Source organism: Triticum aestivum, chromosome 4A (assembly GCF_018294505.1).
Source record: "Triticum aestivum cultivar Chinese Spring chromosome 4A, IWGSC CS RefSeq v2.1, whole genome shotgun sequence".
In the NCBI taxonomy this organism is placed as follows: Eukaryota; Viridiplantae; Streptophyta; class Magnoliopsida; order Poales; family Poaceae; genus Triticum; species Triticum aestivum.
Window position 1 is genome coordinate 411440807 of NC_057803.1, and position 24390 is coordinate 411465196.

The window sequence follows — 24390 nt, forward strand, 5'->3', positions numbered from 1 at the left end:
GATTGAATTTTGCTTCTAGAAATCTTTTAGATTCGGCCACGGGAGGCACTTTTATGGAAATCACTTTAGGAGATGCTACTAAACTCCTATATAATATTATGGTTAATTATTCTCAATGGCATACTGAAAGATCTTCTAAAAAAGTGCATGCGATAGAAGAAATCAATGTGTTGAGTGGAAAGATGGATGAACTTATGAAATTATTTGCTACTAAGAGTGTTTCTTCTGATCCTAATGATATGCCTTTGTCTACTTTGATTGAGAATAACAATGAATCTATGGATGTGAATTTTGTTGGTAGGAATAATTTTGGTAACAACGCTTATATATAGAGGGAATTTTAATCCTAGGCCATATCCTAGTAATCCTTCTAATAATTATGGGAATTCATACAACAACTCTTATGGAAATTATAGTAAGATGCCCTCTGAATTTGAGAATAGTGTTAAAGAATTTATGAATTCACAAAAGAATTTTAATGCTTTGCTTGAGGAGAAATTGCTTAAAGTTGATGATTTGGCTAGAAACGTTGATAGAATTTCTCTTGAGGTTTATTCTTTAAAGCTTATATGTATTCCTCCTAAACATGATATCAATGAGTCTCTCAAAGCCATGAGAATTTCCATTGATTAGTGCAAGGAAAGAACCGCTAGGATGCGTGCTTCCAAACATGCCTTTATTAAAGCGTGTTCCTCCAATTCCTATGAAAATCAAGATGAAGATCTAAATGTTATTGATGTGTCCCCTATTAAATCTTTGTTTTTCAATATGAATCTTGATGAAACTGAATATGATCTTCCTTTACCTAGAAGGCGTTCTAAAAAATCGGAGTATTTAGATCTTAATGATGAAATTGATGAAAGTGGGGTTGAAAGAAATAAAAATCTAGATGTTGCTAAACCCACTATATTGGATTTCAAGGAATTTAATTATGAAAGTTTCTCTTTAATTGATTGTATTTCCTTTTTGCAATCGGTGCTAAATTCTCCACATGCTTATAGTCAAAATAAAGCCCTCACCGAACATATTGTTGATGCCTTGATGCAATCTTATGAAGAAAAACTTGAGTTGAAAGTTTCTATACCTAGAAAACTCTATGATGAGTGGGAACCAACTATTAAAATTAAAATTAAAGATCATGAGTTTTATGCTTTGTGTGATTTGGGTGCTAGTGTCTCTACTATTCCCAAGACTTTGTGTGATTTGCTAGATTTCCGTAATTTTGACGATTGCTCTCTAAACCTGCATCTTGGGGATTCCACTATTAAGAAACCTATGGGAAGGATTAATGATGTTCTTATTGTTGCAAATAGGAATTATGTGCCCTTAGATTTCATTGTTCTTGATATAGATTGCAATCCTTCTTGCCCTATTATTCTTGGTAGACCTTTCCTTAGAACGGTTGGTGCGATTATTGATATGAAGGAAGGGAATATTAGATTTCAATTTCCATTAAAAAAGGGGCACGGAACACTTTCCAAGAAAGAAAATAAAATTACCATATGAAACTATCATGAGAGCCACTTATGGATTGCCTACCAAAGATGGCAATACCCAGATCTATCCTCGCTATTATGCCTAGCTAGGGGCGTTAAACGATAGCGCTTGTTGGGAGGCAACCCAATTTTATTTTTATTCCTTGCTTTTTTTTCTCTTGATTAGTAATAAATAAATTATTTAGCCTCTGTTTTGGTTGTGTTTTTTGTGTTTCATTAGTGTTTGTGCCAAGTAGAACCGTTGGGAAGACTTGGGGAAAGTCCTGTTGAACTTGCTGTAAAAAACAGAAACTTTAGTGCTCACGAGAACTGCTGTCATTTTTATTTGAAGAGTGATATTTAGTTAATTCTTTTTGAAGATGATTAATAGATAAATTCCTCACGTCCAGCAGTTTATTATAGAATTTTTGGGGTTCCAGATCTTGCGCTAGCTACATATTACTACAGACTGTTCTGTTTTTCACGGATTCTGTTTTTCGTGTGTTGTTTGCTTATTTTGATGAATCTATGGCTAGTAAAATAGTTTATAATCCATAGATAAGTTGGAATAAATTAGGTTTAACACCAATATAAATAAATAATGAGTTCATTATAGTACCTTGAACTGGTCTTTTGTTTTCTTTCGCTAACGGAGCTCACGAGTTTTCTATTTTGAGTTTTGTGTTGTGAAGTTTTCAAGTTTTGGGTGAATTCTTTTGATGGATCATGGAACAAGGAGTGGCAAGAGCCTAAGCTTGGGGATGCCCATGGCACCCCCAAGATAATCCAAGGACACCAAAAAGTCAAAGCTTGGGGATGCCCCGGAAGGCATCCCCTCTTTCGTCCACTTCCATCGGTAATTTACTTGGAGCTATATTTTTATTCACCAACATGATATGTGTTTTTCTTGGAGTGTCTTGTATTATTTGTGTCTTTGTGTCTTAGTATGCCACAATCATCCTTGCTGTACACACCTTTTGAGAGAGCCATACATGAACTAAAATTTGATAGAATACCCTATGTGCTTCACTTATATCTTTTGAGCTAAGTAGTTTTGCTCTATGTGCTTCACTTATATCTTTTGAGCTAAGTAATTTTGTTCTATGCGCTTCACTTATATCTTTTGAGCTAGATAAAGTTGCTCTATATGATTCACTTAGATCCTTTAGAGCACGGTGGTGGATTTGTTTTAAAGAAACTATTGATCTCTCATGCTTCACTTAAATTATTTTGAGAGTCTTAAATAGCATGGTAATTTGCTTAATAATAATATGCTTGGTATTCAAGATTTGTGAAACTTTCTTTTGAGTGTGTTGAATATTAAGAAAAGATTTGTAGCGACCAGACCTCAGACGGTCCAATCTCTGTGCTCAGGTGTCATCCCTGGATCAGTAATGCTGACACCACACAGTACTTGAAGGATTTATAACAGAGTAGCAATCACATACTTATTACATCGAATGTCTCAAAAGAGAACTTATTACAATAACATGGCTTAAGGCCATCTAATGTGATAACAGCGGAAGGCTTGGAAGATAAAGTGAGTCCATCAACTCCAACGGCGTAGCTGAGATGCACGGCAACGACCTAACGAACCTTACTCCTCGTCTGAAAAGTCTAGAACATAATACGTTGCAGCCCGAAAACGGGTTAGCACATGGAATATGCTGGCAATATAACACAGTAGAGCAAGAACATAATAATTCTATCACTACTTGCATATATGGCTGGTGGAAAGTTGTATGGTTATAGTTTTTGCGAAAAGCCAATTTTTCCCTACAACAAAGAAATAGATTTTAATTTAACTATCATGGTGGTTGAAACATCATTGAGAAAATACCCCCAACTCAATCCCAATTAAACTGATTAACAACCCAACAATATTAATTAAACATGGTGAGATACATGCGATAACTCAAGTACTAGATACTCAAGAATTGTCCATAACCGGGGACACGACTAACCATGATTAGATTGTACACTCTGCAGAGGTTTGCGCACTTTTCCCCACAAGACTCGAATCGCCTCAGTTGGATTTCTCGCACTACATGGTGTTTGAGAAACAGATGACCGAGGAACAGTCTTTCAGAAACATTAACTCTCTACTCCGGGCAGACCATACCAAACCTACAAAACCCACTACCTGCTGATCCACCTCTTCAAGAGCTTCACGTAACTTACTCAACTATGCTAGAGCCCATAATAGCTTGTGGCTGCACACGGAAGTTTCTAGCATGAATCATCTCAGTTCCCTTTGAGCCTGAGTGGCGGTCCATAGGAAGATCACACGGGTACCCCGGGATTTCCAAAAATAAAACCAGACAACACTGGGTTCCCCAGGTGCCTCAATCCACCAGTTGTTTGATTAAGTTGCCACCTTAAGTTGAACCATTAATTAATAATCTCACATCTGTCGTGGATTTCACTCAAACCCGAACCACGTCTACGAGCATAGCATGGCAATATAAGCAATACGTAGAAGTAACTCCCAAGGGTTTGAATATAACAGGGCAATAGGTTCTACCTCAGCAACTACTTCCCAACCCACAAGTTAATGACATCCTAATCATGCAATGTTTGAGGATTGGAACTAATGCACAAAAACTGGGTTTGGAAAGAGTATGACCAATGTGTTACTTGCCTTGCTGACGATCCGTGAATCCTAGAGACTCGTAGTAACACGCTTCGCACTCCGGGAATTCTATCGCAAGCAAACAATAACATACATAAGTAACAAGCAACGATGCACAAGCAAAACTCAAATAAGAGAGGTTGACCAGAAAGTTCAACTTAAGAACTCTAGTTTGCAAAAGAATCAAATCGAACAAAGCAACAAAACTCAACCGGCGAATGAAAGAAACTTTGTTTACTATTCTGAACTTAGGTCAAATTTTTATAGTAGCAAAACTTGTTTGAGTTGATTAACCGGAAAGAGGGTTTCGAGACGAAACTCCAGGCACTTGAATCGCCTGATTCCGATAAACGAGCGAAAAGATAACAGAATGAACGTTCGTTATATGGATCTAGACGAAGAACATGTTCATTAAAACGAACGAACACTCGCTAAATAAATAAACCGGAGAAAAGTTGATATATATAAAAAAAATGAAACTAGGGTTTTCTAAAAAAACCAAACGATTTTCTTTGGAAAACTGGGGCGGCGGGGCGGCTACCTCGGCTCGGCTCCGGCGGGGCTCCGGCAGGACTCCGGCTCTGCGGCGGGGCGGCATCTGGTGCGGGGCTGCGGCGGCGGGCGGCGGCAGCTCCGGCGTAGCGCGGGCGGCGGCAAACGGCGGCGGCGCGACGGCTGCAGGCGGCGGGGCGGGCGGCTGCGGGCGGTGGCTGGGGCTCCAGGGGGGGCTCCGGTGGGGTTATAAAGAGGGGGGGCGGCCAACTTAGGGAAGGGGGCGGCCTCGGGAGGCATGTCCGCCTCGGACACGGCGGCGGCGGCGGCTCCGATCGGGACTCCGGTCCCGATCTGGCTGGGGAGGCGGTGGCGCGGGCAGGCCGGCCTGGCTGGGCTGGGATTCGGCCCAGTCGGGAGTGCAATATTTTTTTAAATAATTCCGCCGACATAAATAAAATGCTAGAAAAATAAATAAAAATCTAAAAATGCCAAAACAAAATTTCACCGCCTAAATAAAATATTAGGACGAGGTGAACATTTTCTTGGCTCTAAAATGCAATTTTGAAAACGTGCAATTTTTCTAATGCAAATAAAATCCGAATAAAACCAAATAAAATCCAATAAATGGTTTTAATATTTTTCCTCCAATGTTTCATTTATTTTGGAGAAGTCATATTGTCTCCACTCATTTGATTTAATATGAAATATTTTTCGGAGAGAAAAATTATTAAAATCAAAATCCTCGTTTCATTATTTGATAGAAATCAAATATGAAAACCGGAAAAATCCCCAACTCTGTCCGTGGGTCCTAGAGTTGCTTAGGATTTCAAGGATTGCGGAACGGAAATGCAATAAATCATGATATGCATGGATGATCTATGTATAACATTCCAAATAGAAAATTTGGGATGTTACAAACATACCCCCCTTAAGATGAATCTCGCCCTCGAGATTCGGGTTGGCTAGAAAATAGGTATGGGTGGTCCTTGCGGAGATCATCCTCTAGTTCCCAGGTGGCTTCATCTTCAGTATGGTGGCTCCACTGAACTTTGCAAAACTTGATAACCTTACTGCGGGTGACTCTGCTGGCAAACTCAAGAATCTTAACTGGCTTCTCCTCGTAAGTTAGATCACTGTCCAACTGAATCGCCTCCAAGGGTACTGTATCTCTTAATGGTATATCAGCCATCGCAGCATGACACTTCTTTAGCTGTGAAACGTGGAACACATCGTGGACTCCTGACAATCCCTCAGGTAGGTCCAACTTGTAGGCAACTTCTCCCATCCGTTCCAAAATGCGATACGGTCCTACAAATCTCGGGGCTAACTTTCCTTTAACTCCAAAACGTTTCACTCCACGCAAGGGCGATACTCGCAGATATGCTCTGTCTCCAATCTCGTAGGTTACCTCCTTGCATTTTGAGTCTGCATAACTCTTCTGCCTGGACTGGGCAATCTTCAGTCGGTCTTGGATCAGTTTTACCTTCTCCTCAGACTCCTTGATCAAGTCTGGTCCAAACAACTGTCGGTCTCCTACCTCGTCCCATATCAACGGTGTTCTGCACCTGTGTCCATACAGGGCTTCAAACGGTGCCATCTTCAAACTGGCTTGGTAGCTATTGTTGTACGAGAACTCTGCATACGGCAAATTGTCATCCCAACTAGATCCATAATCTAGCGCACAGGCTCTCAACATGTCCTCCAAAATTTGATTGACTCTCTCGGTCTGTCCATCTGTCTGCAGGTGAAACACTGTACTGAACTCCAATCTTGTTCCCAAAGTCTGGTGTAACTGATGCCAAAACTTTGAAGTAAACTGTGTTCCTCGATCTTATATGATGGTCCTCGGAACTCCATGCAGACATACGATCCTAGACATATAGATCTTGGCCAACTTTGCACTTGTATAGGTGGTTTTCACTAGGATGAAGTGAGCTACTTTGGTCAAACGATCAACTACTACCCATATGGAATCATATCCTGCTTTAGTCCTGGGTAATCCGGTGATAAAGTTCATGCCAAGTTTATCCCACTTCCATTCGGGTATTGGCATAGGCTGTAACAGTCCTGCTGGCTTCTGATGCTCTTCCTTGACTCTCTGACATACATCACATACGGCTACATACTCGGCAATATCCTTCTTCATACCAATCCACCAGAAACGTTCCTTCAAATCCAAATACATCTTGGTGTTTCCGGGGTGTATCGAGTATGGGGAGTCATGAGCCTCCTGAAGTATTAACTTTCTGACCTCCTGATTATTGGGCACGTAAATTCGGTCCTCAAACCATAGGGTATCTTGCTCATCCTCACGAAAACCTTTGGCCTTTCCTTTGCCCATCTTCTCCTTTATCTCGGCAATCTCTTTGTCATCCTTCTGAGCTTCCCGAATCTTGTCCAGCAATGTCGACTGAACCTCCATTGTGGCAATGAACCCTCTAGGTACAATCTCTAATCGAAGTTCCATGATGTCCTCTGCTAACTCCTTCGGCAGTCCTTTACTTTCGAGGATATTAGCATAACTTTTCCGACTCAAGGCGTCTGCTACGACATTGGCATTTCTCGGATGATAGTGTAGCTTCATGTCATAATCCTTTATAAGCTCCAACCATCTCCTCTATCTAAGGTTTAGCTCCTTCTGGGTGAAGATGTACTTCAAACTCTTGTGATTCGTGTACACATCACAACGGTTTCCAATAAGATAGTGTCTCCAAGTCTTCAATGCATGCACTACGGCTGCTAGCTCCAAATCATGCATGGCATAATTCAGCTCATGAGGTTTTAGTTGTCGTGAGGCATATGAAACAACTTTTCCGTCCTGCATAAGCACACATCCAAGTCCTAAGCGAGAGGCGTCGCAATACACTTGGAACTCCTTATGTATATCTGGCAGTACTAGCACTAGGGCTGTAGTCAAACGTTTCTTCAACTCCTGGAAACTTGCTTCACAATCTTCTGTCCATTTAAACTTGGTATCCTTCTTTAACAGTTCAGTCATTGGTTTTGCAATCTTGGAAAAATTCTCAATGAATCTCCGATAGTATCCTGCGAGTCCAAGAAAACTGCGGATCTCGCTAACTGAGGTGGGTGCCAACCATTCAGTGACTGACTGAACCTTGCTGGGGTCTACTGCTATACCTTCTCCTGATATAACATGTCCAAGGAATCCGACTTCCTTCAGCCAAAACTCGCATTTGCTAAACTTAGCATACAACTGGTGTTCCCTGAGCTTCTCGAGAACTAAATGCAAATGCTCCTTGTGCTCCTCTTCATTCTTCAAGTATACCATGATATCATCAATAAATACCACAACAAACTTGTCCAAATACTCCATGAACACCTTGTTCATCATGCTCATGAAATAGGCAGGGGCGTTAGTCAGTCCAAACGACATGACCGTATACTCGTATAATCCATATCACGTTGTGAATGCCGTCTCTGGTATGTCCTTCTCTCGTATCTTCAACTGATGATACCCCGATCGTAAATCGATCTTTGAGAACACTTTAGCTCCTTGCAATTGATCAAACAGATCGTTGATCATCGGCAGTGGGTACTTTACTTTATCGTCACTTCATTCAAGGCTCGATAATCAACAACCATCCTTAGGGATTTATCCTTCTTCTCAACCAAAAGTACTGGGGCTCCCTAAGGTGATGAACTTCTTCGGATGTATCCTTTCTCCAATAACTCCTTGATCTATTTCTTAATTTCCTCCAGGTCATTTGCAGGCATCCGATAGGGTATCTTGGATATTGGTCCTGTCCCTGGCAATAGTTCTATCAAAAACTCAATGTCTCTGTCCGGTGGCATGCCTGGTAATTCCTCTGGGAAAACATCCAGGTAATCCTTTACTACCGGCACTTCCTCCTAAACAACTCCCAGAAGGGCATTCACTTGGCTCCTCCTAGGCACATGCCTAGACACATACTTAATCCTTTTTCCCTCCGGGGTGGTGAGATAAATCGACTTACTAGCACAGTCAATGCTTCCTCCATACTTTGACATCCAGTCCATACCCAATATCACATCCAATCCTTGCGACTCTAAGATAATTAGGTCAGATGGAAACACATGTGTGCCAATGGTTAAGGGTATCTGGTCACACCATCGGCTAGCCATATACTCTGCTCCGGGTGAACTCACTAAAAGAGGGGTCCTAAGGGTTTGGGTTGGCAGTTTAAACTTATCCACGAATCCCCTTGATATGTATGAATGCGATGCACCAGTATCAAAAAGTACAAGAGCGGTAGATGAATTAACCAAAAACTTACCTATTACCGCGTCCGGCTGCTCTTCAACCTCCTCCACGTTAACGTGGTTCACTTGTCCTTTGTTGAATGGATTAGGCTTCTTCCCAGCGCTTCCATTTCCATTTCCATTCCTTCCTTTAGGGCAATCATTGGCATAGTGCACTGTCTTCCCGCACTTAAAGCAGGTAACCTGACTTAGGTCTCTTTTGGCGGGTGTGGACGGGTTGGAGCGGTTCTGATTGTTGTTAGCTCCATTCCCATTCCCATTCTTAGCACCACTATGGTTATGTGATCCTCCTCCAGTGTGGTTGTGACCTCCATGGTTATGAACAAGTCCTCCAGAGTTTGGGGTTAGGCGAGGCTTCTGCTGAGATCATGAATTATACTTACCTTGTCCATACTTCCTCTTGCGGCTCTCAATCTGCTGCTGCTTCCCTTCAATCATAAGAGCCTTGTCTACCAACTCCTGGTAGTTGTTGAAGGTTGCTACCATCAACTGCATACTCATCTCATCATTCAGCCCTTCCATAAACTTCTCCTGCTTCACGGCATCTGTGGCCACATCATCAGGGGCATAGCGTGATAACTTGCTAAACTCATCCACGTACTGAGCCACAGTATGGTTCTCCTGGCGTATGTTGCGGAACTCCCGCTTCTTCATCTGCATAGCTCCAGTTGAGACATGGGCTGTGCGGAAGGCTTGCTGAAACTGGTCCCAAGTGACATTGGCTACAGGAAAAGTGGCTGTGTAATTCTCCCACCATGAGGCTGCTGGTCCATCCAATTGATGTGCGGCAAAGCGCACCCTCTCAGCATCTGTGCAACCTGCGGTGGTCAACTCCCTTCCAATACGGCGTAGCCAATCATCAGCAACTATAGGCTCGGTGCTACTGGAAAACACCGGCGGTTGTACCCTTAGAAAACGGGCTAGGTTGTCCACTGGCGGTGGGTTGTTGTTGTTGTTGTTGCCCTGGTTCTGAACTAGTAATTGCATCAAGGCATTCTGCTGCTGGATCAACTGGGTGAGTTCCGGTGGGAAAGTAAAACCGGTGTCACGTCTTAGAGGCATCTGATGGGTTTAGATGGAAGAGATTAGAATAGAAAAGGGGTCTAATGAGAAAACACTACCCATATGCACATGAGACAAACACAATCATTTCACTAAATCAATCAAGCAAGGGCATACAAACGGTCTAGAACTATCGCAAAAGTGCTCACTACTACTATATACATGGGGGAAATACTACTAATAGTTGGTGGTCATCTAGAAATTTTGATCGGTGGAAGACTCCATGATGTCTGCTCCAGCTTCGTCTTCAAAGTCATCATCACTATGGTCGGAGTCGGTGTCGTCAATGATGATGTAGTCCTCAGGGCGTATTTCCTTGGGTTCTTCTTCTTCTTCTGTTGGTGCTGGTCCTCCCATGAATACTCCGATCTTCTTGACTAGGTCGTCATTTTTCTCTAGTAGGGTCTTGATTTCCTCCTCATATCCATCACGTGTAAACTTGAGTTCTTCCTCTAGCTCGATGATCCTAGTCTTCGCCTTCTTCAAGTCCATCATGTCCGCGCACATCTGGTTCTCCTGACGTCGGATGTGCTAGTTTAACTCCTGGATGAAAGCTGCAATGGATCTATCCTTCCTGGTGCTGATTAATTCCCATTGCTAGTCGCGGCGCCCACATATTTGGTAGATTGTGTCCTTAAGTTCCCTATTGTAAACTTCTCCAATGCGTCCCATTGTAATGTGGGCTTCCATGCTCTTGCCTAAATCCAGGTAGGTGCTTCGAAAGAAAACTCTATGGGTTTGGAAGTTGGCGAGAACGTCCTTCCTGGAACTTGTACTTGAATCGTCCAGCGATCCTCTTTAGGTAAAGTGGCGTTGTACGTCCCGGTGAAGCTTGGTATTCCAATGTTCAAGTACCTAGTGACTTCCTTCAGGTGACGCCCAAAAGGTGTGTCTTCATCCGGTTGTGCAAACTTGTTCTTCATCTCCGCCATCCTAAAGAGTAGAAAGTGGAGAGGAGTCAGAAATGAGTAGAGAAGTGTGACCTAGAGTTTATCTTAGTGGTTGTGTCCTACACTCAGCATGTGCTCTGATACCATCTTGTAGCGACCAGACCTCAGACGGACCAATCTCTGTGCTTAGGTGTCATCCCTGGATCAGTAATGCTGACACCACACAGTACTTGAAGGATTTATAACAGAGTAGCAATCACACACTTATTACATCGAATGTCTCAAAAGAGAACTTATTACAATAACATGGCTTAAGGCCATCTAATGCGATAACAGTGGAAGGCTTGTAAGATAAAGTGAGTCCATCAACTCCAACGGCATAGCTGAGCTGCACGGCAACGACCTAACGAACCTTACTCCTCGTCTGAAAAGTCTGCAACATAATACGTTGCAGCCCGAAAACGGGTCAGCACATGGAATGTGCTGGCAATATAACACAGTAGAGCAAGAACAGAATAATTCTATCACTACATGCATATATGGCTGGTGGAAAGCTGTATGGTTATAGTTTTTGCGAAAAGCCAATTTTTCCCTACAACAAAGAAATAGATTTTAATTTAACTATCATGGTGGTTGAAACATCATTGAGAAGGTACCCCCAACTCAATCCCAATTAAAGTGATTAACAACCCAACAATATTAATTAAACATGGTGAGATACATGCGATAACTCAAGTACTAGATACTCAAGAATTGTCCATAACCGGGGACACGGCTAACCATGATTAGATTGTACACTCTGCAGAGGTTTGCGCACTTTTCCCCACAAGACTCGAATCGCCTCCGTTGGATTTCTCGCACTACATGGTGTTTGAGAAACGGATGACCGAGACACAGTCTTTCAGAAACATTAACTCTCTACTCCGGGCAGACCATACCAAACCTACAAACCCACTACCTGCTGATCCACCTCTTCAAGAGCTTCACGTAACTTCGTCAACTATGCTAGAGCCCATAATAGCTTGTGGCTGCACACGGAAGTTTCTAGCATGAATCATCTCAGTTCCCTTTGAGCCTGGGTGGCGGTCCATAGGAAGATCACACGGGTACCCCGGGATTTCCAAAAATAAAAACAGACAACACCGGGTTCCCCAGGTCCTTCAGTCCACCCAGTTGTTTGATTAAGTTGCCACCTTAAGTTGAACCATTAATTAAGAATCTCACATCTGTCGTGGATTTCACTCAAACCCGAACCACGTCTACGAGCATAGCATGGCAATATAAGCAATACGTAGAAGTAACTCCCAAGGGTTTGAATATAACAGGGCAATAGGTTCTACCTCAGCAACTACTTCCCAACCCACAAGTTAATGACATCCTAATCATGCAATGTTTGAGGATTGGAACTAATGCACAAAAACTGGGTTTGGAAAGAGTATGATCAATGTGTTACTTGCCTTGCTGACGATCCGCGAATCCTAGAGACTCGTAGTAACACGCTTCGCACTCCGGGAATTCTATCGCAAGCAAACAATAACATACATAAGTAACAAGCAACGACGCACAAGCAAAACTCAAATAAGAGAGGTTGACCAGAAAGTTCAACTTAAGAACTCTGGTTTGCAAAAGAATCAAATCGAACAAAGCAACAAAACTCAACCGGTGAACGAAAGAAACTTCGTTTACTATTCTGAACTTAGGTCAAATTTTTACAGTGGCAAAACTTGTTTGAGTTGATTAACCGGAAAGAGGGTTTCAAGAAGAAACTCTAGGCGCTTGAATCGCCTGATTATGATAAACGAGCGAACAGATAACAGAAACTAAGATTGGATCCGAAATCGCGATCATAAAAATCGTGGAATAAATCCGAGAAAAAGAAAAACGAAAAACTGATTAACGAATGAATGTTCGTTATCTGGATCTAGACGAAGAACATGTTCATTAAAATGAACGAATGAACGAACGCTCGCTAAATAAATAAACCGGAGAAAAACCGATCTATAAAAAAACAAAAAATGAAACTAGGGTTTTCTAAAAAACGTACGGTTTTCTTTGGAAAACTGGGGCGGCGGGGCGCCTACCTTGGCTCGGCTACGGCGGGGCTCCGGCGGGACTCCGGCGGGGCGGCGTGGGGTGCGGGGCTGCGGCGACGGGCGGCGGCGGCTCCGGCACGGCGCGGGCGGCGGCAAATGGCGGCGGCGTGGCGGCTACAGGCGGCGGGGCGGGCGGCTGCGGGCGGTGGCTGGGCCTCCAAGGGGGGGGGGCTCCGGAGGGGTTATAAAGAGGGGAGGGGGGCAACTTGGGGAAGGGGGCGGCCTCGGGAGGCGTGTCCGCCCAAGACACGACGGCGGCGGCGGCGGCTCCGATCGGGACTCCGGTCCCGATCCGGCTGGGGAGGCGGTGGCGCGGGCAGGCCGGCCTGGCTGGGCTGGGATTCGGCCCTGTCGAGCGCGCAATTTTTTTTTTAAATAATTCCACCGACATAAATAAAATCCTAGAAAAATAAATAAAAATCTAAAAATGCCAAAACAAATTTTCACCACCTAAATAAAATATTTAGGACGAGGTGAACATTTTTTTGTCTCTAAAATGCAATTTTGAAAACGTGCAATTTTTCTAATGCAAATAAAATCCGAATAAAACCAAATAAAATCCAATAAATGATTTTAATATTTTTCCTCCAATATTTCATTTATTTTGGAGAAGTCATATTATCTCCACTCATTTGATTTAATATGAAATATTTTTCGGAGAGAAAAATTATTAAAATCAAAATCCTCGTTTCATTATTTGATAGAAATCAAATATGAAAACCGGAAAAATCCCCAACTCTCTCCATGGGTCCTTGAGTTGCTTAGGATTTCGATGATTGCGGAATGGAAATGCAATAAATCATGGTATGCATGGATGATCTATGTATAACATTCCAAATTGAAAATTCGTGATGTTACAAGATTGAAGCATGATAATTGTTTTGAGATATGGAGGTGATAATATTAAAGTCATGATAGTTGAGTAGTTGTGAATTTAAAGAATACTTGTGTTAAAGTTTGTGATTCCCGTAGCATGCACGTATGGTGAACCATTATGTGATGAAGTCGGAGCATGATTTATTTATTGATTGTCTTCCTTATGAGTGGCGGTCGGGGACGAGCGATGGTCTTTTCCTACCAATCTATCCCCCTAGGAGCATGCGCGTAATACTTTTCTTTGATAACTTCTAGATTTTTGCAATAAGTATATGAGATATTTATGACTAATGCTGAGTCCATGGATTATACGCACTCTCACCCTTCTACCTTTGCTAGCCTCTCTAATACCGTGCACCTTTCGTCGGTATCATACACCTACCATATACCTTCCTCAAAACAGCCACCATACCTACCTATTATGGCATTTCCATAGCCATTCTGAGATATATTGCCATGCAACTTTCCACCATCTAGTTCATCATGACACATTCATCATTGTCATATTGCTTAGCATGATCATGTAGTTGACATAGTATTTGTGGCAAAGCCACCGCTCATAATTTCTTCATACTTGTCACTCTTGATTCATTGCATATCCCGGTACACCGCCGGAGGCATCCCTATAGAGTCATACTTTGTTTTAGAATCGAGTTGTAATCATTGAGAGTTGTAAATAAATAAAAGTGTGATGATCATCATTCAATAGAGTATTGTCCCAATAAAAAAAGAGAAAGGCCAAAGAAAAAAAAGAAGGCCCAAAAAAAGAAAATAAATAAAAATGGGCAATGCTACTATCCTTTTTTCCACACTTGTGCTTCAAAGTAGCACCATGATATAGGGAGTCTCATATATTGTGCTTCAAAGTAGCACCAGGTTCTTCATATAGAGAGTCTCATATGTTGTCACTTTCATATACTAGTGGGAATTTTACATTATAGAACTTGGCTTGTATATTCCAATGACGGGCTTCCTCAAAAATTGCCCTAGGTCTTCGTGAGCAAGCAAGTTGGATGCACACCCACTAGTTTCTTTTGTTGAGCTTTCATACATTTATAGCTCTAGTGCATCCGTTGCATGGCAATCCCTACTCACTCACATTGATATCTATTGATGGGCATCTCCATAGCCCATTGATACGCCTATTTGATGTGAGACTATCTTCCCCTCCTTTTTGTCTTCACCACAACCACCATTCTATTCCACCTATAGTGCTATATCCATGGCTCACGCTCATGTATTGCGTGAAGATTGAAAAAGTTTTGAAAAAGTTAGAGTATGAAACAATTGCTTGTCTTTTCATCGGGGTTGTGCATGATTTAAATACTTTGTGTGGTGAAGATGGAGCATAGCCAGACTATATGATTTTGTAGGGATAACTTTCTTTGGCCATGTTATTTTGAGAATACATAATTGCTTTGTTAGTATGCTTGAAGTATTATTATTTTTATGTCAATATAAACTTTTGTCTTGAATCTTTCTAATCTGAATATTCATACCACAATTAAGAAGATTTGCATTGAAATTATGCCAAGTAGCATTCCGCATCAAAAATTCTCTTTTTATCATTTACCTACTCGAGGACGAGCAGGAATTAAGCTTGGGGATGCCTGATACGTCTCCAACGTATCTATAATTTTTGATTGCTCCATGCTATATTATCTACTGTTTTGGACTATATTGGGCTTTATTTTCCACTTTTATATTATTTTTGGAACTAACCTATTAACCGGAGGCCCATCCCAGAATTGTAGTTTTTTTTGCCTATTTCAGTGTTTCGGATAAACAGAATATCAAACGGAGTCCAAACGGAATAAAATCTTCGGGAACATGATTTTCTCACCGAACGTGATCTAGGAGACTTGGACCCTGCTCCAAGGAACAAAAGAGGCGGTCACGAGGGTGGGGGAGCCCCCCCCTAGGGCGCGCCCCCTGCCTCGCGGGCCCCTCGTTGCTCCTCCGGCGTACTTCTTCCTCCTATATATACACATGTACCCCCAAACGATCATAACTGGAGCCAAAAACCTAATTCCACCGCCGCAACTTTCTGTATCCACGAGAGCCAAAAACCTAATTCCACCGCCGGAAGTGGGCCGTCATCATAGAGGGCTTCTACATCATCCTAGCCCCTCCGATGAAGTGTGAGCAGTTTACCTCAGACCTTTGGGTCCATAGTTAGTAGCTAGATGGCTTCTTCTCTCTCTTTAAATCTCAATACAAAGTTCTGCCCCTCTCTTGTGGAGATCTATTCGATGTAATCTTCTTTTTGCGGTGTGTTTGTTGAGACCGATGAATTGTGGGTTTATGATCAAGTCTATCTATGAATAATATTTGAATCTTCTCTGAATTCTTTTATGCATGATTGGTTATGTTTGCAAGTCTCTTCGAATTATCCGTTTGGTCTGGCCAACTAGATTGGTAGTTCTTGCCATGGGAGAAGTGCTTAGCTTTGGGTTCGATCTTGCGGTGTCCTTACCCAGTGATAGAAGGGGCAACAAGGCACGTATTGCATCGTTGCCATCGAGGATAACAAGATGGGGTTTATTTCATATTGCATGAATTTATCTCTCTACATCATGTCATCTTGCTTAAGGCGTTACTCTGTTTGTAACATAATACTCTAGATGCATGCTGGATAGCGGTTGATGAGTGGAGTAATAGTAGTAGATGCAGAATCGTTTCGATCTACTTGTCATGGACGTGATGCCTATATACATGATCATGCCTAGATATTCTCATAACTATGCTCAATTCTGTCAATTGCTCAACAGTAATTTGTTCACCCACCGTAGAATACTTATGCTCTTGAGAGAAGCCACTAGTGAAACCTATGGCCCCCGGGTCTATTCTCATCATATCAATCTCCATCACTTTAATCTTGCTTTGCTTTTTTACTTTGATTTTACTTTTTACTTTGCATCTTTATACCAAAAATACCAAAAATATTATATCTATCAGATCTCACTCTCATAAGTGACCATGAAGGGATTGACAACCCCTAATCGCGTTGGTTGTGAGCAGCTATCGCTTTGTGCAGGTACGAGGGACTTGAGCGTGGCTCCTACTGGATTGATACCTTGGTTCTCAAAAACTGAGGGAAATACTTACGCTACTCCGCTGCATCATCCCTTCCTCTTTGGGGAAAACCAACGCAAGCTCAAGACATAGCATCCAGTCAAGAATATCCTGAACTCGCTCGGGGTTGACGGTGATACCATCCTTGGAGATCACATGGACAAGGTAGGTTACTTCGGGAAGCCAGAATTCACACTTGGAATACTTAGCATATAGTTGATGTCTCCAAGCTTTTCCAGAACAAGTCTAAGGTGTTCAGCATGTTCTTATTTGTTCTTGGAATATACAAGGATATCATCCAGATAAACCACGACAAACTTGTCAAGGTATTCCATGAATATATAGTTCATCAGACGAGATAAGGTGGCTGGAGCATTAGTCAAGCCAAAGGACATGACAGTGTACTCATATGAACCGTAGCGAGTAACGAAGGCGGTCTTGGGAATATCCTCTTCACAAAATCGGATCTGGTGGTAACCCAACCTCAAATCAAATTTGGAGAATATTGAGGAACCAACAAGTTGATCATATAGATCATTGATTCTGGAAAGCACATACTTGTTCTGAATTGTTGCCTGGTTGATAGTTCGGTAATCTTGGACCAAACAATTTGTACCATCCTTCTTCTTGAAAAAGAGAGAAGGTGCTCCCCAAGCATAGGAACTTGGACAATTGAAACCCTTGCTGAGAGATTTGTCAATTTCCTCCTTAAGCTCAAGGAGTTCACGCGGCGGCATCTTGTATGGGCGCTTGGCAATAGGAGTAGTGCTCGGGTTCAAGTATATGATGAATTCAACAGCTCTAGCAGGGGGGATTCCTGGAAGTTCTTCTGGAAAGACATCTTCAAAATCACGAACGACTGGAATGTTCTCTATTCCTTCAAGAGGTGATGCATTCAATGCATTCAGAACATATATCTGGTTCTCGACATCCTGAGCTATTCGAGCCGAGTATTGGACTGTCTGGCCGGAAGGGTGAGTGAGCTGGACTGTCTTGGTAGCACAGTCAGTCAAAGCATTATGGGCTGTCAACCAATCCATACCAAGAATGATGTCTATGTTGGAAGGTCTAGGTACAATGAGAGAATCCGGAAAAACTAGACCTCCGATCTCGATTTGGTTGCGAGGGCTTACCATTGTGGTTTGCCACTTGGACCCCGGGGATTGAACCGCTAAAGAAGTGGGTAATTCTTCCATGCCTAGCCCATGCAACTGAGCAAATTGTTGGGACACAAAAGCAGGTGATGCTCCTGAATCAAAAAGAACGGAAGCTGGCACTGAATTAACGCGAAGGGTACCCATCACGATTTTTGGGGACTCACGAGCTTCATCAATCTTGACATGGGTGACTTGACCACCACTCATAGCAGGCGGTCCGGCACTACAACTACTGATATGATGGTTTCGATGGCCCTTCATACGACCCACAGTAGAACACGGTGCCTTTTTAGGCCAATCCTGATGATAGTTGTGAGCACGGTGTCCAGGCTGTCCACATTTGTGGCATAAGCCATCATTATGGGGACGAGCCACAACATTGGACTATCGACCCTGAATCGTTAGCTGTCTACGTGGGGGAGGCAGACGAGGCGCAACATAAGACGGCCTTGGTGTTGGAGCAGGTCGGTGATGAACATTGTGTGGGATCCATACTCGCCGTTTTTTAGCAGGCTGACCCAAGGATGGGCCAACAACTCGAGTACGCTTGAGTGACTCTTGGTACTCGGTCAGACCAGTTTCAGTTTGAAATGATTGGTGACAAGCGTCGCAAAGTCTGTGCAATCATGAGCAACAAGTGCGAGCTTTATATCGGGACGCAGTCCTTGAAGGAATTTCTCCTACTTGCGAGCGTTAGTGCAGACGTCATCCGCAACATAGCGAGATAATTCAAGGAATTTCCTCTGATATTCATCCATAGTCATTGTGCCCTGTGAGAGTTTGCGAAATTCCTTCTTCTTCTGGTCCATCAGACCTTGAGGAATGTGCCATGCACGGAAGGGTAACTGAAATTCCTGCCAAGTGGTTACAGTCTCTGCAGGTAGCATACCCCTGTGGCTTTCCCACCATTGAGCAGTTGGACCCTTCAAGTGGAACACTGCAAAGGTGACATAATTGGCAGGGCAACATTAGCTGACTCCATCTCAAACAGGATGTCACGAAGCCAGTCATCAGTATCCATAGGATTGTTGGAGTTGCGGAAAATGGACGGGTTGAGGCGCACAAATTCTGGTCATAGGCCCTGTTTGGTTCGACTGTGGATTTCTAAAAGAAGCTATCAAAAATCTGCTATGGAAAAACAGTTGTGGAAAATCTGATGTGAAAAAGATGTAGGTCATTTGGCAAACCACCTGATACAACTTTTTCAGATTTTGGCCCGCGGTAGAATCAGATTTTGGAAAGCACGTCCTGGTCTGCTTCCGCTTTTGGTTCAAATTTTGGCAGCGGATTTCTGGAATCGGATTCTGCTGGGTTCCCCCTTTGGGTCAGATTCTGCCGCGCGGCAGCGAAATCCATCGATAAAAGCTGAACCAAATAGGGCCATAAACTGACGATTTAGCTCAAACTACTGCCTCATTGCGGCAATGTAAGTGGATGTGGAGGATCGTCTGCCATCCTGCTAAAAACATCAGGGAGCAGTTTTAACAAGAGGTTGGAGCAGGTGTATAGAGTCATTAATGATGTAACTTGAACAATGAACAAAGGCGCAGTATGTACAAAGCAGTAGTCATTAAAGACATACATATACATATACAGACCCAATTACACGTTGTTAGTATGAGTTCGGACAAGAGAATCATCATAGGCATACTAGGAGGCACGCTGGCACGCGATGGAGGAATACAACAACGAGACATAGCAAAGGCTACATCCATGTCGGAGAAAACCACTAGAGCGAGGAATATATAGAGGACGACGCAAGGGGCCCTCAATAAAAGGATCCTGCGGCCCGTGAACACTGTGAAGCAGATCCTAGCCCTCAATTCAAGAAAGGCATAATATAAATCTCTGGATGGATGTGATCACGAGAACCTAGGATACAGTTAGCAAAATCATTTAACCCGAATAGAAGAAAGATCAGAGTCCCAGAGTATAGACGAGGAATAAAAGATCCTAATACCAACCAATTGGTGGCGTGGGCTCATAAGCCACACAACCATGTTAGTAAAACAATTTTTCAAAGTCTAGACTCAACTTCGGCCAAGGAGTTGGAAAGGGGGGTTTCTACAGGCAGTCGGCTCTGATACCAACTTGTGACGCCCCGATTCAATCATACACTCATACACACAAACATGTACGATCAAGATCAGTGACTCACGGGAAGATATCAAAACACAACTCTAAACACAAATGAATGTCATACAAGCTCCATATTACAGGCCAAGGGCCTCGAGGGCTCGAATCGATAGCTCGATACATAAGCAAGTCAGCGGAAGCAACAATATCTGAGTACAGACATAAGTTAAACAAGTTTCTCCTTAAGAAGGCTAGCACGAACATCAATGATCGAAGAGGCAAGGCCTCCAGCCTAGGACCTCCTAACTACTCCTGCTCATTGGTAGGCTCCACGTAGTAGTAGGCACCCTCTGGGTAGTAGTAGTCGTCGGCGGTGGCATCTGGCTCCTGGGATCCACCATCTGGTTGCAAATAACCAGAAAGAAGAAATAGGGGGGAGGGGAGCAAAGCAACCGTGAGTACTCATCCAAAGTACTCGCAAGAATCAGATCTAAACTAAGTATGCATTGGTATCAAATGAAAGGGTTGTGTCTATGACTGAACTGCAGAACGCCAGAATAGGGGGAGGGGGTGGGAAGGTCTAGCCTATCAAAGACTAGCATCTTCAAGCAGCTCCAAGCATCTTACAACAAGTAGAATAGTAAAGAATAGCAATTTATAATTAACAAGCATGTTGTAAAATTAATGCCCAAAGATCCTTCCTCGAATCCCTGCGAGAAAGCAATCCCGGAGCCACATATCTCAAGTATCCATTTCTAGTTGTAATAGATCAGGATATAAGTCTAAACGTTCATTACCGTGGACACAACTATTAATAGATAATCTTCCCTGCAGGGGTGCACCACGTTTTCCAACACGCTTGATTACTCTAGACGGACACACTTTCCTGGGTCATGCCCGGCCTCGGAAGATCAACACATCGTAGCCCTACCTAGGCTCAGCAGAGAGGTCCCTGCTGGTCTACATCCTAAGCACTCCGGGGTCTGGGCCCATCGCCCGTCGTACTCCGGGTCGTTGCGAGCAGGGCAGGTCTAGGATGCACCTCTACATGGATGGTGCCGGCCCAGCCGTGCCGCGATGCTGAACTGGACGTCTGACAAAGCTTCGGGTGATACCGCGACGCCGAGGCCCATAACTATTCTCGCGTGGTTGTTAGTGCATAAAGGCCAAAGGCCAACTCAGAACTAATACCCAAGTGTAACGCCCATGATGCGGCTATAGCTCCCACGTGTGGAGGCACGACTTAGAGACATAATCGCATAGTAGTTTTGTCGCAAGAAGGGTCATCTTCACAAACATCCCATGTAATGAATAAGACCGAGATAAATAGAGTTGGCTTACACTCGCCACGTCACACAATCCATAAATAATTCATACATCAACCAAATACACTCATAGACCGACTATGGTCAAAACCAAATGAAAAGGAAGATAAACCCAAAATGCTAGATCCAAGATCTTCCCAACTTGCCTCCACTACTGATCATCAGGAAACGATACTTAGTAACGACCAAGGTCCTCGTCGAACTCCCACTTGAGTTCGGTAGTATCACCTGCACTGGTATCATCGGCACATGCTACTATTTTTGGAAGTATCCGTGAGTCACGAGGACTCAGCAATCTCACACCCGCGAGATCAAGACTATTTAAGCTTATGGGTAGGGTAAGGTAATGAGGTGGAGCTGCAGCAAGTGCTAAGCAAATATGGTGGCTAACATACACAACTAAGAGTAAGGTGAGAAGCTACGCATCGGTCGAGAAGCTAGAAGTGATCAACAAGTGATCCCGAAACTACTTACATGCATGCATAACACAAACCGTGTTTACTTCCCGGACTCCGCCGAAAAGAGACTATCATGGCTACACACGCGGTTGATTCATTTTAATTAAGTCAAGTGTCAAGTTCTCTAAAACCGGATATCAACAAATTCCCATCTTCCACATAACCGCGGGCACGGCTCTTGAAAGTTTATACCCTGTAGGGGTGTCCCAACTTAGCCCATCACAAGCTCTCACGATCAACGAAGGAATCCTGGTTACAAGACATTTCGACAATGGTAAAACAAGACCAGCAAAGCCACCCGACTGTCTGACAAATCCCGATAGGAGCTGCACATATCTTGTTCTCATGGCACACCTGGATAGGTCAATCTACGAGTAAAACCAGCCCTCAAGTTTCCCAGAGGCGGCCCCGCAGGCTGCCCGGTTCGGACCAACACTCAGAGGAGCACTGGCCCGGGGGGGGGGGGGGGTTAAAATAAAGATGACCCTCGGGTCTGCTGAACCCAAGGGAAAGGCTTAGGTAGGAAAATGTAAAACCAAGGTTGGCCTTGCTGGAGGAGTTTTATTCAAAGTGAACAGTCAAGGGGGTCCCATAACCCCAACCGTGTAAGGAACACAAAATCAAGGAACATAACACCGGTATGACGGAAACTAGGGCGGCAAGAGTGGAACAAAACACCAGGCATAAGGCTGAGCCTTCCACCCTTTACCAGGTATATAGATGCATTAATTAAAATTAGAGATATTGTGATATCCCAACATATCCATGTTCGAAAGTGGAACAAACTTGAACTTCACCTGCAACTAACAACGCTAAAGAGGGGCGGTAACATAGCCAAACAACGGTTTGCTAGGAAGGTGGGTTAGAGGCTTGACATGGCAATGTGGGAGGCATTATAAACAAGTGGTAGGTAGTGCAACATACCGATAGAGCGAACAACTAGCAAGCAAAGATAGAAGTGATATTGAGGGTATGGTCATCTTGCCTGCAATGTTCTCAGAGTTGTTGAAAGCTTGATCCTCATTAGCGTACTCAACAGGTTCCTTGTTCATGTACTCATTTCTCGGCTGTACCCAAAGCAAGAACACAAGCAATGGAATAACAATCAATCATGGTGCGATGCACAAGCAACATGATGCAATACATGACATGATATGCAAGATATGATATTTAATGCATATGCGTGCTTTGGAAGGGAAATAATGATCAATGCATCAACTTGTCATAACAAGTATTCTGCTGGAAAGATGAGGTGATTACGGTCAAAGTCCATATAAGGATCACCAGAAACGGAAGCACGGTTTGCAAATGACAAGCAATACAAGGATGACGCAAATCTGTGATTAACAGCATGATAGCACTTAGAATGCAACAAGAAACTAAGCTAATGCACTACAACATAGCAACAAGGCTTATGAGCATAAAGTACACATGAAGCTCATCCAAACATGAACACTAACCTCCTGCTATATCTCACTAGAATAAGCTCAAAATAGCATGGCAAAAATGCAAACGATATCAGCTTCATAGACTTGGAGAAATTATTAACATGTCAAAACCAGCATCAGGAAGCAATGGTTAGAGCAAGCACACAACATGCTACAAGAACATATCATGGCAAACAAAGGAATGACATGCTAGTACTAAACACATAGAACAAATCTCCCTTACTGATCATAACCCAAAGAGGCATGGAAAATAATGTAGCACCCATGCCAACATGGCAAGTTTTATGAACAGTTTCAGACTTCGAAGAAAAGCATGACATGGCATAAACAGATTCGTGATAGCAACTTTGCAAGCTCATGCCACTCACCACAAAGCATTTTATGGCATGACAAGGTAAACAACATGAAATAGATATATTCAAGAAGCTAAGCATGACAAGGAGTTGATAGGGTACATGCATCACTAGCAAAACACATGGCAATATTGAATATCATGTTAACAATCTGCCACGAACAATATTTAGCAAAAGTAGGACAAGAAAATGACATGACAGACTACTCCATAATTTCAACTAGAGATATTAATGGATAGAGCAAAACCACGTCTACAAAACATGCTTACTGAACTATCTCAAAATGTGCATGGATCTCATGGTAGCAACAAGTTTACATGGCATCAAAATGTAACAGGAAAAGGACTAAGCAAAAATACGAAGTGTCTGAAATCAGCAACATTATGAAAGCCTACTTTGCATGCTTGTGATTGTCACCACATAGATCACAAAAATACAAGACTTGCACCCATGTAAAGATGGCATGATGGAGCTCATAAAACATGTAGACATCATGTTCATAGGATGCACACACAAAATGCAACAGAAACGGCATATTACCAAGTTCTGTTAACAGACAGCAGTTAACATCATGTAGCACTTTTGCAATGATAATAATGGCATCAATATGGACATTAAAATGCATGAAAATGACACTAACATGAAGAGCATCATGAGACGAACATTTTGACATATCATATGCATGATTCGGAGCTACAGGAACGGAGATATGGCA